The sequence below is a fragment of the Chlamydotis macqueenii genome, chromosome 3 (genome assembly GCF_036417535.1).
Source record: "Chlamydotis macqueenii isolate bChlMac1 chromosome 3, bChlMac1.mat, whole genome shotgun sequence".
NCBI classification, from domain to species: domain Eukaryota; kingdom Metazoa; phylum Chordata; class Aves; order Otidiformes; family Otididae; genus Chlamydotis; species Chlamydotis macqueenii.
The window spans coordinates 77,018,440-77,031,386 of record NC_141558.1 but is presented as its reverse complement, the minus strand read 5'-3'; the positions used below and the strand labels follow the sequence as shown (position 1 = coordinate 77,031,386).

Here is a 12,947-nt window from a genome sequence, read left to right as displayed (position 1 = left end):
TGGTTTCTTATGCTCGACATATTTTCCTGGTATATTTGTTTGTAAAGGTAGAGATAAGTATAGTAACACAATCTGTTCTTTAATATCATAGGCAAAGAAAAACCACTAGTCACTAGCTACAACAGTTTACAATCTTTGTGAGCAGCTGCAAGTATATGTTTATTTTTTTTATTCTAAATACCTCAAACAGACCCTGCTCCTGAAAACCCTTCTTCCCTCCGACGATGCTTGTCTGCAATACTAATACTAACGAAAAGCAACTGCTGATGTAACGAAAGAAAAGAAGATGAGGCTCAGATTCCCTATACAATGCTCATAATGGTTATTTTCACTAAAGATAAGAAAGCAGACTTGTATGTGCAATATCACAGACACAAGCCATTCTGCCCCTATCTACAATTTTGACAGTTATCTATGGAAAACGCGGACTTAAAAATCTCTTAAGAATAATTATTAGAAATCATAGCCAAAATAACATACATCAGCCTTGATTAGTTACATGAAAAAGCAGCCTTAAATTGATAGTTTAAAAACAGGAAAATTAGCAGTGTGATTAAGTATGAAAGGCTAATAAAAAGAATTTTGCTAAAACAGATTAAGGTTCAGATCAAGGTCACAAAAGGAACTGATTGAGGAAAACTGTCATTTTTGCTGGGACTCGGTAGCTGTTTTAGCAGCGCTGTTTCCTCTGAATCACAGTCTTGTAATGAGAAATTACACTGCTGGCGTTAATAAAGACTTGGCACATTTGTTTACCCCAAAATTTCAGTTAAAACATTGTGATTAAAGAAAAAGGCAAATTCCTTATGTGCAAGTAGACAGAAAGGGATATAACTAAGCTAAGGAACCTCTGGTAAAATATAAAGTGAATTTACACTGTAGTTCCAGTTCTCGTGTTTGCTGTAAATTCAGCTCAGGGAAAAAAAAAAACCTGCGAGTGACCCAAAGCCCTCTTTGTCCCCCTGTTTCTTTCAAAACAAACAGCTTCTAGTCACAGAATCACAGAGCCCTGTTAGCAGAGGCCAGGCAGAGAAGTGCTCTCTCTATTAATGGGGTCTGAGATTTTGCCTTTCCGCCATCTTCACCCCTGCTTGGCTGCAGGTAACCTCCAGGAGGGTATAGCTCTGCCCCTCTTTTTGTCCTGACGGGTCAAGAGCTGAGCAAAGGCCTTGGATCCATAGGTTTGGTCTATAATTCAGCGTTCCTAAGGGAAAGATTTAGAGGGAGACTTTTCCCTGGCAAAGCCCATCTTCCTGCATGCAGGCACCAGTGGTCCTCTGCTGCAAATGGGATAGTGCTGGTGCCTAGAAGCTATGGGCACAGCTGACCTCAGGAATTTCAGACCAGAAGCAATCTTTTGAATGCAATTCCCCTCTGAAAATGACTCTATTTTCTGTTACCCCACTTGCAGGGAGCTGGGGTAATTCCTGAAGAAACCAAAGAGCTGATGTATGAGTGCAACCATTGCCTCACATTTTCATCTTGTCCCAACACTGCATAAGAGAAAGAGCGAGGGACCACAAGTGTTCAGGTCGTTATCCGCCTCCTCATGCTCTTAGTCCCACAGGATCTCGGTGCTGTGCACCAATGAAATAAATTGTCACATCTATAAATTGGGGGCTACAGGGGGCTAGGATTTTTACTCTTTTTTTTTTTTCCCCTCCTGGGCTGATACTTTACACAAGAGGGGAGCTGGCACGTCTGGCCTGCGATGGGAGCTCTCGCAGCTCTCCTGAGCATTGAGTTGCTGTTCGATGGCATAAGTTATTGTTGGCATTACTATTATCGCCAGGCCTGATCGGGGTCAGCAAGCCAACGCGAGAGCTGTTGTATAACCCCCGTAATAAAAAGCCAGTCCTTGTCCCAGAACACACTCGGGCTGGTTTTCTGACAAGCTGTAACAGGTTCTGCGGCGGCACCTTTTCTGTTGCTAAATAAAGAACTTCTGTCTTGCAGAGCCTAAACCCATTGCTGAAAGATTGAAAGGAAAATGAACTAATAGGACAAAGGGGCTGTGTGCAGGGGTTTTTCAACGTTTGCTTGTTTTGATCTTAGTTGCAAGTAATTCACACGGAGCAAAGTGCATTGACACTCAGAAGAAAGTAAGTACTCTGTTCTAGAAAGGACAACTGCTTCCGACCAAGCCGAATGCAAAAAGTCAGAATCGTCCAGATAAGATTACTGAGTCAGAAATCACATTTTTATTAGTTCATAAAACATATGTCACTTGACGACGAGTGTGTGCAGCATGAAGTGAAATAACCCTCCAGCAGCGACATCAATATTTAAATCAATATCTCTGGTAAGGAAAATCTCTTACTCATTGATATAGATTGGGTTTTTTTTCCTTATGAATCTCTCAGGAGGTAAACAGCGTATTTCTGTTGTAAAAGCAACTAAACAGTATTGCCAAACAGGTCTAAACATTCCTAGAATTCAATAGCACAACACTCTGAATTTATTAATGTTGTTATAAATGCCATTTAACCTGTATGTCAGGGACCTATTTCCTTTCCAGAAAAAGGCACCTACAGTATTTTGGTCCTGATGCTGCTGAGCATGAGCCCAGTAACTTCAGTGGGAGCTTACGGCACTCCAGGATTAATTTTTTACATTACGTAGGTACCTAATGGTTCAGCTACTCAAGGCTAAAATCCATAAGATATGTTAGTGCCTTCACGTTAATTGTTGCAACACTCTGTCCGCTCCAGTGAAGCTGTGCAGCACTGCAGAAAGCCTCACAGACCACCGAGGCCAGGAAGAGGGCCAGCAAGCAGAGCACGCCACCGTGGCATGCACCATCACCAGGCTAAGGGGCTACCGGGCCCTCCTCCCCGGACGAGGGATGTATTTTGCGTTACAGAGCCATTATAGATAGGTAAAGTAGATAATCCTGGAAGCAGAGCACTGCCCCCTCTCAGTTCATTGTTTTAAGCACATTTCATGAAGTCAAGCTCACTCATTTTTTCTCCTTTTGACCTTGTGATAGTTTGGTTTCTTTCTGCAAGGGGATAAAACCCCCAAAGGAGGGGTAAGGATGATCCCATCCCACAGCGTGGTGGCCAGGGCACTTTTCAGAGAGAAGAGAGCCGTGACTTTGCACAGCTTTGGGACAAGGAAAGTGTTAAACGCAAATTTCCCACCTCTAGGAGAGACACCCTAACTTGTGGGCTATCCTATGAAAGATGGGAACTGACACCACCATGAGGACGTCTTGCAAAGAAAGCAGAGCAGAGTGCGGTTTTGCTGAAGCAAAGCCTGCATGCGGGCTTCTGAAGGATCCCTGCGCACCCCTGTAGGTAGCTGCTCACCAAGAGACGGCTCTGGCAAGCACAGAAACAGCACCGCGGCACCTCGGGAGCGCGTCTCCTGAGCTGGATGGGCTACGATGGCAGCTTTGTATACAGACACCTAAAGTCAGCCTATGCTCTGCTTTATGCTCCTAAATCCATTGGCTTATTCAGGACCTTAAAGAACACCTAGGCATCTGTGTGTCCTATTAAAATTAACAGTATAGTGCTTGCAATTGTTTTGAAATGTTATTAGCTGCCTCTCTGCCCCTGAAAAAATTGTCCCTCAATGCCTTGCAGGACCAACTCTGTAGAGGTAACAGATCATATGCATGCTTCAGATAATGGGAATGATTTTTTATTAGAAAAGATGGGTTCTTAAAACTGTTGCTATATAACATAAAAAATAAATTAATTCAGCACACAACAACAAAAAAAAAAAAAACAAAATTGTTTTCCCCAGGTTGTAATCTCTCTACGGAAATATCTTCCTCTTTCTTAAAAACACCAACCAACCAAATAAATGCAAGTCTGTAAAATTAAACTACATTTACCTGTTCAATACCAGCTTTCATTATTCAGCAGGGTAGGATAGTTTTAAACGATCAAATGTGCTTCCTTTGCTTCCACTTTATGATTTTGAACTTCTTAAGACTTTTAATGCAAGTACTAGGACAGGGCAACACAAAGTATTTTTTAACGTGCTTTTAACCCCTCCACATGGAGATTGCTGAAACAGTTCAGATCTTTGAACCACGGTAGGGTGGTGCTGGCTAAGAGCTGTCCCTCTCTGGCAGCTCTTCCGATATGATTAATAGAAAGAAAGTGGCGTTGGGATTAGTTTTTGTACAAGACAACAGTGTGCATCCCCAAAAAGGACAACCTGGAGAGCTTCCCAAGCTTTGTTTTTAAACACTTGCCCAGCATCGCTTCAGCCGACGCTGCAGGTAAGACATGCTTTGGTCAAAAGAGACGGAAAACTATTCAGCGAGGTAAGCAGTGACGGATTTAACCAAACCCATTCTGAGCATAAACTCGTATCAGAGGAATGGCTCAGAGCTGAAGCTAAAATCAACTTCCATCTTGCCGCCTTTTGTGTAACACAGTGTGAATCAGAAGCTGCATTTGCCAGAGTTTCACATTTGACTCCTAAACAGACTTGGCGATCTCAGCTCCCGGAGGTGCAACTGCGTGGGACACCGGGAGAATTCAATGCCGACGGAGAGCAACGGGTTTTCTGACTCGCGAGAGACGGATTCCTTCTCAGCAGGGTTGATTTGACAAATGATCACAAGGCCAGGGCTTCCAGAGTCTGCGGTTTGCTGTGAATTAACGTACCGAGGGAATTCCCGTCCCAGCGGTGTTGATCCAGCAGCATGCACAAACATGGGGCCAGATCACCAGCTGATGTCGACTGGGATGGCTCTGCTGGAGCTGGCTGACATACGACATTCACTGACAGTTTGTGAATGGAGAATTAAGAGGAAGAGTGGGATAGCATACCCACAGTGTTGCTAGTTCAGAGAGGGACGAAAGGAAAATGTCCACTACCAGAGAAACACCAACGCTACCTCTATCGCCACAGAAGGATTCTTCTAGGAGTCTGGGAGAGTGGCATAGACTCAGAGCTTTGCAATGTTTCTGGAAATGCATTTGACCTGACAACCCTGGTGAAGCCAAGTACCCATGGCCAAGTCAGGTTGGAAGTGACAAGAGGTTGGACCTGCCGGGATGAGAATTTCCTTGTGGGATAAAGCAAGTGGAAATATCTTCCCTTTTAACTTTCCCACCAACCGAGTAGAAGGGGCAGGCTGGGGAAGAGGAAGGGCCCGTATGAGACAGTAACACGTCACACCAGCTTACACTGGAGTGTAAGCTGTGACTATGTAACTCCATCTGTTCCCATGGCTCTGCAGGCCTTTAGGGGGGCTCTTCTCAATTTCTTTAAATTCAACCTACAGCCTCATTTACGTCAGGGTGCTCCTTCAAGGCTGCCCGACAGCCAGGAAACCCTGCTCAATCAATCAGGGATCGCTTTCTTATTCATCTTACACAGCAAACCCCGTCCTGCATTGTTTAGCTTGAGAAGGCACAAACAGTTAATCTTAAAAGCAATCTGGCAGAAATAGGGTTTGGGAACCCATTCACCAAATTTACACAGTGATGTTTAAACTGAGCAGGACATTAGCTGATACTCAATGGGCAAACTTGATGGCCAAGTCACTCTATCAGCCTTTTCCCATGAAAAACCTGCACCCTAGGTGCTACCAAGTGCTAATTTGTTAAGAAAGCCTTAATTGAGTGACAGTTAATTATTGACAGATTTGAACTACTTTATCTCTCAATCAAAACCTGGCTCTGTCCCAGGCAGCAAGCAATTTACAGCCGCAAAGGTAAATCTGGCCACGTGCAAGCTTTTTATGCTGAAGCCTGATGGCTCTCCCTCCCCCCTCCCAACTTTCTGCTAAAATTTCTCTCTGAAGGAGCCGATGATCCCCTGGTGATCAGCAGCCCACGTCAAGGTGGTTACCCTGCTTAACCCCACTTGGCACGGAGTGGGAATTACCAAGGGGACATCCATCTGGAGCTGCCTGAGATAAGAGGTGTCCAGTGTTAATAAACAGGCTTCCTCTACACCTCAGCAGGGCCTTCCTTTTCTAAACAGTCTTCCTTTAATGTTGTAAAATGTTTTTTTCCATTTACTCAGCCATCATGCCTTTGCCTGTGGGGGAGGGCCAAGGGAAAGAGAGAAGGGTGGGAGGAGAGAAGGGTGGGAGGAGAGGAGATGGAGAGGAGAGGAGATGGAGAGGAGGGGAGATGGAGAGGAGGGGAGATGGAGAGGAGAGGAGAGGAGAGGAGATGGAGAGGAGATGGAGAGGAGGGGAGATGAAGAGGAGAGGAGATGGAGAGGAGAGGAGAGGAGAGGAGAGGAGATGGAGAGGAGAGGAGAGGAGATGGAGAGGAGAGGAGAGGAGAGGAGAGGAGAGGAGAGGAGAGGAGAGGAGAGGAGAGGAGAGGAGAGGAGAGGAGAGGAGAGGAGATGGAGAGGAGGGGAGATGGAGAGGAGAGGAGAGGAGAGGAGGGGAGATGGAGAGGAGGGGAGATGGAGAGGAGAGGAGAGGAGATGGAGAGGAGAGGAGAGGAGAGGAGAGGAGAGGAGAGGAGAGGAGAGGAGAGGAGAGGAGAGGAGAGGAGAGGAGATGGAGAGGAGGGGAGATGGAGAGGAGAGGAGATAGAGAGGAGGGGAGATGGAGAGGAGGGGAGATGGAGAGGAGAGGAGAGGAGATGGAGAGGAGAGGAGATGGAGAGGAGGGGAGATGGAGAGGAGAGGAGAGGAGAGGAGAGGAGATGGAGAGGAGATGGAGAGGAGATGGAGAGGAGAGGAGAGGAGAGGAAATGGAGAGGAGAGGAGAGGAGAGGAGAGGAGAGGAGAGGAGAGGAGAGGAGAGGAGAGGAGAGGAGAGGAGAGGAGAGGAGAGGAGAGGAGAGGAGAGGATTTAAGACTCAGCGTATGTTTCTAAAGAATCTAGACACCTGCTTTTGACATGACATTACTAATGCTAAAAGTTCTGCCAGACTGGCTATTCTGCTTGCCTTCTGCACACAAGCAACATGTGAAGTAAGAAAAAGAGAGAGGGGAAAGAAAGAAGAAAGAAAGAGAAGAAAAAAATAAAGAAAGGAAAAGAAAGAAAAAGCAAGAAAAAGGAAGAAGAAACAGAGAACAAGAAAAGAAAGAAAGGAAAGAAAGAGGAAGAAAGAGGAAGAAAGATAAAGAAAGAGAAAAATAGAAAGAAAGAGAAAAGACAGAAGAAAGAAAAAGAGAGAGAGAAAGGAAGAAACGAAGGAAGAAAGAAAGAGCAAGACGAAAGGAAAACGAATATATTAGTAGCAGTACTAGTAACCCCAGTCGTATCACTGCCATTCACTACAATATGTCTAAACAGTCATAAATGTTTTATGCATCCTAAAATGCCATGTACAAGGAATATGGCATCCCACTGAGGTTAATGAATGAATGAGGTGCCCTTGAAGGTTAATTTGCACAAACAAAAGGTCAAGGGACATCTTCAAAACAAAATATTGATTAAAGCAAGTTAAATGTTTTGACTTGAAGGAGACATGAAGGATTAAAAAGCAAAATAAAGCAGTATGGATAAGAAAGGAACAGGAAAGAAAAAACACCACCCCCAGACACAAAGGAAATGGTAGAAAACATATCTGAATCAGCTAGTCATCTGCTAACAAGCTGTAAAGATTTCCAATGACAAGTTGTCACATTAGTTTAGTGAAACTGAAGCAGCACTTATCCCTTTTCCTGTGCTTAATCTCTCAGCGAGCTGCACAGAAACATGCTACCACGTTTAATAGGATTAGTTTAGTTCACTTTCTCCTCTCTGGAGGTTGTGAGGGTTTTTTTTGTGGGGTTTTTAAAGACTATTATTATTTTTATTTTTTTTTAACAATTCTATTTCCATCAATACCAGGTTCCTGAATTAAATGGCACTCTGCTGAACCACCTAGGCTGCGTTCACTTTCCAGGTTAAAGGTATTTTCTTCCGAAGGTTTCCTTTTTGAAAGAAGGAGCCAGGGCAAAGGGGAGCAAGGAAAGGCTCTAAATTCAGCAATTACACACACCAGGCGCCCCGTCCTCCTCTTTCTCACACACACACACTGGTGATGCTTTATTGGTATCAGTAGAGTTATTTTTAATTCACATCAGCATAAGAGCAGCATCGGGCCTTTGTGGTTGCAGGGTGTTCTTTTTATGCATAAGAGTACTTGGACCTTCCCCATCCCTGGGAAAAAAAAAAAAAAAGAAAAAAAAAAAAGAAAAAAAAAGAAAAGAAAACCTGCTATGTATTTGTGTATTTGCAGCTCCATTCTCTCATTTAGTTGGAACAGACACAGCAAGAAAAATGATCAAAGAAAAGGCAGTTTCAACAATATACCCCTGTCACTTTCAATTTTGTTGTCAGACTCCAAAGGGACAGAGGAATAACCCAGGGTCCTGGGCACACTGCAAAAGTTTTCCTAAGTTTCTTGCATCAAGGTTTGGTGGGGTTTTTTTTTGCCCCTTAAAGAAAGAAATGCAAGCACAGAAAGCCATCAGCTTGCCACAAACCTTTTCTCTTCAGAAGCATCAAAATTTGGAGGAGGATTTATTTCTGATGGGACAAACCCTGCAGTTGAACACAGACCTGAGAACCCCCGTATCTGAAGGAAATGCTGTATTTTGACTTGAAGTTTGTGACATGCACCAAGCGTGAGGCAGAGACGGGGGGAGAGGAGAACCCACAGAGCAGAACACACCCAGGCTTTGAATCCAAACTTGGTGAATGCAGATTACTTTTTGTTGGTATCCAAAACACCCATAACTCAGAAAATAAACACCGTGACTACCTCATTAATGACCAAGAAAAGGGCTTGGTGATTACCTTATGATCTATTAATTACCAGGAAAAGGACCTGGGACTTCTACAGGCATTTGAAGACAGACTGGAATCTATGACAGCTCACTAGCGGGGACCATGCTGGCAGTTGGTCAAGGAACTGGGGGCAGCGAGGGAGAGAAGTGGCCATGCACCCACCCACAGCAGCGAGAGGCTGCCCAAGCCACCAGGCCCTGGAGAAGGCATCAGGGATTACTTTGCTCACTACAAATCCTGAAGATGAGCTGCTGGCACGGGGGTCTCCTGGACCCCTTCTGAGGCATTAAATTCTGAAGGAAGAAGAGCTTTTCGTCCACCGCTAAAATGTGAGTGATGGGTGGGGGGTTACTTCTGCTGCTGAGCTTTGAAACGTCAACTTGCATCCCTTGAGAGCCTGCCTATCCTCCAGGAGCAAAAGAGGGAAAGGATCTGGGGCATTCAGTGCCAGAGAGGATGGGTGAGTGCAAAGCATGCTCATTTCAGGCCAGACGGGCTTACTGGTGGGGCACGTCGCAGAAAAAGTTGCACAACACGGGGCTGGAGGGAGAGAAGCAGCGGGGCCGGACGGTAGGCGGAAGCCTGCACACATGGTACCCACGGCTGGGGCCAGGCTGGCTGCCGAGTGACCCATGGGACACGGCTGCGCTCCCTGCGCCTCAGTTTCTCTTCTGGGGTAAACCAACAGAGGTTGAAGTTACGCTGAGCCCCGGTGGTGACAAACTCAGTGTCAGCAGCGGCTATTTATTTACTTATTGGCGTTTGTACCATTCGGCTTCACCTCTACGCGTATCCCGGTGTCCTTTAAAAGGAAGGGGGAAAAAAAAAAAAAAAAAAAGGAAAGAATTCAAGCGAGGCATTCACCCGCCAAATTTAGCCTATCTCCCCCTGCGTCCAGGCACACTTCTGCACCCTTGTTCCGCAGCCCCTGCAGCACTTTCAGCTACAATGGGAGGCCGAACGTGTCACCCCCGCAAGCCAGCCCGGTGCCCCGAATTCTGGAGGTGTCACGTTAAAATGATGCGGGACGATGGAGTGCGGCGGGTGCAGCGGGGGAGCGCTGGGACCCGGGCACGGTTTGCCAGGGGGGCTTGGCCGTGCGGGGCTGCCCGACCCGGGGAGGAGCGGGGTTGTTCCGCCGTCGAGGGGGAGCCGGGGAGGGCAGCGGTAAGCGCGGCCCCGCGGCCCCCGAGCCCCGCACCACGGCGGCCTCCCCACGCTGGGGTTCTGCCGCCCGCGCCCCGACGGGCCGGGCGCTGCCTTCCCGCTGCCGGCGGCCCCCGAAGGCTTCGCCCCCCCGCACTGGTGCCGGGTTCTCGGGCGGGTGTTACCGGCTGCATCGCTCCGTGATCCGCCGGCTGGGGCAGCGGCAGGGAGATTTTTGTATCAATAAATATAAATATTTTTTGTTTGTTTGTTCAAGTCGGGGGCAGCTTCCCAGCGGCAACTCCGGCAGCGCCACGGGGCCGCTTCGGTCCCTACCGATGTCTTCATGACCCGCGCCGGGTGGTTTGCCACGTTACCCACCCACCCGCGTTAGCGACCCCGCTGCCCAGCGCGAGGCGGGTTTCTCGCCCGCGCCGGCTCCCAAACTTTGGGCGCGGAGGGCAAACCTCGCAGCGCGCCCGGCCGGCGGGGTTGCCCGCACTCACGCGTGGGGCTGGGCGCCGCGGGTCCCCTCTAGTGAGACAAGAGCCTTGAAGTGGAAGGGGCGGGGGGGGAGTGGAGCGGGTCCAGCGGCAGGGCGGGCAGCCCCGTCCTTACCTGCCGCCGGGCGCCCCGCAGCGCTGACTCCCGCCGCAGGACGGGATTCCCACTCCTTCATTTATTTATTGCCCAGCGGCCCGCAAGCCCAGGGGTCTTTTCCTGCGGGAAGCCTCGTCGCAGCGGCAAGCGGGCCCTGGGGTTCCAGGCGCTCCCTGCCCCACGCCGCTGAAACCCGCGCCCACGGGGGGACGAAGCGCGCGCGGTAGGCTTTGCTCCGGACCTGCTAGGAACATCCTCTTTTGGGTTTTTTCCCCTCTGTAAAAAAAAAAAAAAAAAATTTTTTTTTTCCCCGGAGCGGCCCGGGAGCGGGCTGTGCTGAGCCGGGGACGGGTTTAAGTTGACCCAAAGTTTGTGCGCGCTGCTCGGAGGAACACGCGGGTTTCGGCCCCGCCGATGGCTCCGCGGCCCGCAACCTGCCGCTTGTCGCCGCGCTCATTTGCTGCCTCGCACGCGGCCGCGGGCTCGTTTCTCTTAAAGTTTGTGACCGGCGTGGGGGGGTTTCGCTGCACCCTCCCTCCCCACCTAGATGCTTAACGCGGGAAAGACGCGCACCTTGGGGCCGCAGCCCCTGCGGCCCGGCACTCCTCTGCGCAAGCTTTCCCGCGTGGAAAAAAAAAACAAAAAAACTTTCCCGCGTGGGGCACCGCAGAGCATCCCCCCCGCCAGGGTGACTTTCCTAAAGTTTCTCTCTTCTCAAATCATGCGGGGCGGCTTTGTGCGCGGCTGAGAGGGGGGGAGGAGGGGGGCGCCCCGTCGGGCTGCCGGCGCTCCCCCCCAGTGTCCGTCCGTGTCCCCCCCGCCCCGCAGGTGCGCGGCGGTCGTCACCTTCCCGCGGGGGCGGGGCGTCCCCATGCCGTGTCCCCCCCCCCAGTCCACCGTCCCCCGCTCCTGCCCAACTTCTCCTCGTCCCCCCCGTCCGCCCCAAGGAGCCTCCCGATTGGGCGCCGGGCCGGGCTCACGTCACTCCGAGTGTGACGTCTAGTCTTCCTGTTTCCTTCAGCTGTGTCTTAAAGTAAATCTTGTGGCGGTGCGGAGCGTTCGCTCGGCTCGGCCAGCCCAGCCCTAGCCCCAGCCCAGCCCAGTCCAGCCCAGCCCCGCTCCGCGCCCCGCTCCGCGCGCCCCTCCGCCCCCGCTCCGCTCCGCTCCGCGCCGCTCCGCGCCCGCGGCCGCTCGCCCTCCCTCCCTCGCCCCTATTACCATATTCATCGGCGGCGGCGGCGGCGGGGCTCGCCGGCCGCGGCGCGCGCGTCCGTCTGTCCGTCCGTCCGTCCGTCCGTGCGCGCGTGCGGTGCGGCGTGCGTGCATGTGCCTGTGCGCCTCTGCCTCTCTCGCTTTCCACCGGCAAAAAAAAAAGAGGCTCGGTTTCGTCGCCTTCGCACGGAGTAAGTACCCGCTCCCTCTCCGCCGTCCCCTCCCGGCTTTTTCGGGTCTTTTTTTTCTTTTTCTTTTTCTTTTTTTTTTAATTTGAAATTCGCACTCGCTTGCGCTGCTTTAAATGGTCTGGGGGGCGGGGAATGAAATCCCCAGCAAAAATACCGATCGCCTTTATCCAACCTGTGCTGCTTTTTTTTTTTTTTTTTTTTTTTTTTTTTTTCCGGGGGGTTAGGGGGGAAAAGCAAAATTGCGGTGACTTTCCCAGCCGAACGGTTCTCCGTCGCCGGTCACTGGGGCGGTGCGGGGCGGTGAGCGCCGAGCCCGGCGGAGCGCTCCCCGCACGCTGCCTGGGACTGAGGGGTGCCTGACCTGCTCGCCGTTGGGTGACCCCCCCCCACCCTCCCCACCTTTCCCCTTCCCTTTCGCTCTCTGCCACCTTTTGTGGACTGGTCTTTATTTTATTCCGGGGATTGGAGGGCAGTTTTGCGGGTACGGGAAAGGTGGCCAGGATTTGACTTCTTTTTGTTGTTCCGAGCTTCCTCCTCCCCCCCGCCCCGTCCCCGGCGAAGTTCCCCATCCCCAGCTTTAAACTCCTGCTCCGGTCCTCTCAGCCTCCTCTTTGTCTTGTTTATTCTCGCTGCCTCTCTTTTTGTCTCTCCCAATTTGCTTGTCATTTGCATGCGCCTGGTTCTCCTTTTTTTTTTTTTTTTTTAACCCGCACCGGGAAGGGCAGGGACTTTCTCTTCTCATTCTCCTTACCCTTGCCATTACTTTTTTTCCTTTCCACGGGTGGGACGAGCCGCAAATTGTGGAAATGTAGAGAAAATGGGATTTGTGGGGTAGGTAGCGAGCACATGAGAAGAGATCAAATGCGAGTCGCGGGATAAGAGCCTTGATCTGGGAAAAGATTAGGATTATCGGTACTTTCTGTTTGTTTGGTGGTTGTTTGTTTTTTTTTTTCTTGGGAGAGGGGGATTTATTTTTTTTCCTAGCCTTTGATGGAGATCGTGTGTGGCTCTTTTTTCATTCGCTGTTTGTTGGAGCACTTTGCCGTCTGTTTAAATGGAGTTAAAGCGCGGGAGGGAAGGGG

At 49.8% G+C, this 12,947-nt stretch overlaps 1 long non-coding RNA gene across 1 annotated transcript in view; it reads right to left on the bottom strand.

Moving 5' to 3' along the window:
• Window positions 1–12,360, bottom strand: part of LOC147601318 (uncharacterized) — a 36,232-nt gene extending 23,872 nt beyond the window's left edge. Inside the window, exon 1 of the long non-coding RNA XR_015258254.1 lies at window positions 11,681–12,360. This is a non-coding gene — a long non-coding RNA (uncharacterized LOC147601318). The remainder of the gene's footprint in view (window positions 1–11,680) is intronic.
• Window positions 12,361–12,947: the final 587 nt, after the last annotated feature.